This window comes from Microtus ochrogaster, unplaced genomic scaffold, assembly GCF_000317375.1.
Source record: "Microtus ochrogaster isolate Prairie Vole_2 unplaced genomic scaffold, MicOch1.0 UNK3, whole genome shotgun sequence".
NCBI lineage: Eukaryota > Metazoa > Chordata > Mammalia > Rodentia > Cricetidae > Microtus > Microtus ochrogaster.
The window spans coordinates 17,136,079-17,138,504 of NW_004949101.1; the positions used below are offsets into that span (position 1 = coordinate 17,136,079).

The 2,426-nt window shown below is 47.9% G+C and overlaps 2 protein-coding genes across 3 annotated transcripts in view; both read left to right on the forward strand.

The window, feature by feature from the left end:
- The first annotated feature begins 678 nt into the window (after nucleotides 1-678).
- Nucleotides 679-2,426, forward strand: part of Fastkd5 (FAST kinase domains 5) — a 22,155-nt gene continuing 20,407 nt past the window's right edge. The window contains exon 1 of one of the 2 annotated variants that reach the window (XM_026788473.1): nucleotides 679-779. The gene's annotated coding sequence lies outside the window, so the exon portion shown is untranslated. The remainder of the gene's footprint in view (nucleotides 780-2,426) is intronic. The other variant, XM_005365604.3, reaches the window with a different exon arrangement.
- Ubox5 (U-box domain containing 5) overlaps nucleotides 723-2,426 on the forward strand; it is a 44,360-nt gene continuing 42,656 nt past the window's right edge. Inside the window, exon 1 of the mRNA XM_026788476.1 lies at nucleotides 723-779. The gene's annotated coding sequence lies outside the window, so the exon portion shown is untranslated. The remainder of the gene's footprint in view (nucleotides 780-2,426) is intronic.

Here is a 2,426-nt window from a genome sequence, read left to right on the forward strand (position 1 = left end):
ATTTATTTATTGGCAAGATCTTGTTACATAGCCATGGCTATCCTGGAACCCACTATGTAGACCAGGCTGGCTTCCAATTCAAGAAAATTTGCCTAAACCGGGCGGTAGTGGCGCCCGCCTTTAATCCCAGCATTCGGATCTCTGTGAGTTAGAGGGCAGCTTCGTCTACAAAAGTTAGTTCCAGGACAGGCTCCAAAAAACCTAGAGCAAAACACTGTCTCGAAAAACAAAACAAAAACAAAAAAGAAAAAGAAAATTTGCCTGTCTCTGCCCCCTGAGCGCTAGGATTAAAGGCGTAATATGCCCAGTTCCCAGTTTCTTTTGCCCATTTTTCATCTACCCATTGCTATTTCCTCTTCTGAAAACATAAGCATTTTCGCTATTGGAAATGCATCATTATCTTCATTCTATAGATGACAAACAAGGCTTTAAAAGTTTATGTGATTTTCCAAAATCATAAAATCTTGATGGTATCCTAGGATTCGAACCTGTGCACAGCTGCTCAATTACTACCAAAGTGATCCATCCAGCGTACTATTTTACCTTCTGCTCGTTCTAGGCATCCTCTTTACGTCTGACGCTAGAAAATGCCAGTGGAAAACGCTGTCTGGAGTTTTTTGGGCCTCGGCGGCTCCGGCTCCGGGACTGACGCAGGCGGAAGTAGACGGCCGCTGGCCCGGAAGTGGGCTGTGGAGCGGTTGCTGCTGGAGGGCTGTGTGTGTTGACTTACCTTTTGCGGCCCGGGACTGGAGCTGGAGCGCTACCTTTGCGGGTGTCAGGTGAGTGGGCGGCCGGGGAGGACGTGCTGCCTGCGTTCTGGCCCCGCCGACCGGTTCTCCCGGGCCTGCTCCGCCGAGGCAGTGCTTCCAAGCCGGCGACCCGGGCGCCACCCGAGAGCCCCTCGATATCTGGGCCACCTTCGCCTCTCCAAACTGCTGTGACTGAGGGGAAAGGACTTCTTTGAATGCTGCTTTTGAGCCCTTGTGAAGTGGAGATCGTGACTGTATGTACCTCACAGGACTGTTAAACATTTTACTCGGTCCCACTCCACATCCTAGCGTCCACGCGAAGCCCTTAGAAAGTGACTTAGCCGGTTTTGGGTGGGTCCCGAGAGCAGGTCTTTCTTTCTTCTTCCCCCCGCCCCCCAGATTTTCGAGACAGGGTTTCTCTGTGTAGCCCAGGCTGTCATGGAACTCACTGTGTAGACTAAGCTGGCCTCGAACTGAGAGATCCGTCTGCCTCTGCATCCCGAGTGCAGGAATTAAAGGCGTGTGCCACCATCGGCCGGCCGAGTCGGTGTTTCTTAACCAGCTTCTCGCCAGAAAGCATCTTGGGACGGGGTGAGGCAGTGAAACATATACCTTCATTTTCTAGCACTTTCTGGTCGTACAAGCCCAAGTCGAGGTAATAGCGTTTGTCCCCTCTCTCTCCCAGGAACAGGAAATTACTGCCCCTTTTCTGTTCAAATCATGACATCTCTTTGCTCTAACTCAAGGAGGGAACTCTGCATAGGAGCCTTTCTACTTGATACATTTATGAGTCTTCTCGGGGGCTTCCTTGCTCACTCAGTGTAGACATCTGGGCTTTGTTTCATCCTGTGGAGCGCCTATCTAGGAATTTTAATGTAAAAAAGAATTGATATTTTGTGTTCATGTTTTCTGTACTTTGCCCACACTGTGAGTACTCAAAACAGCAGCTTTCTAGCACTAGGTTCTTAGGCCTACTGCCTTCAGTTGCCACAGGCTAGCCCTAGGTGATTTAGTCCTGCTTGGTAGACCAAAATAAAATCTCAAGACTACCACTTGCTTCATTTAGCTGAGAAAGCGGGGTCACTTCTGGCAGTTGTGCAGGGCTGCTGTGTCTGTATGTCTACCATACTTAGTGGTTTATTGTTTTCTGGTCCCCAATGAAGCCTTGGCATTCATCGTGTAAATAGGTCAACTTAAGGTTTTTTTCTTTATTTTTGTTTTCTGTGTCTGGGCGTTTTGCCTTTGTGCGTGTCTGTGCACCATGTGTCTGGCTGGAGGAGGCCCGAAGAGGATGTCAGATCTCCTGGGACTTGAATTGTAGTTGGTTGTGAGCCAAAGTGTGGGCTGAGAGAGCAGCCAGTGCTCTTAAACACTGGGCCATCTTTCTGACCAGTAAGTCAACTTTTATATAAAAGAATTCTGGCTTGGCGTGGTAGTGCACATCCTTAATTCCAGCACTTAGGAAATGAAGGAGGCACATCTCTGTGAGTTTGAGGCCATACAGGGCTATAGGAAGACTGTGCTCTCTCCACCCCTCTAAGAAAAGAAAAAAAACAAAAACGGAAATCTGAAGTTTCTTATTTTTGAAACCTTCAAAATTGGAAAAACAGGTGAAAAACTAAAACAACAATAAAAACCCAGGTGTTTGGTTGTATGTGACTGGAATTGTTTTTTGTT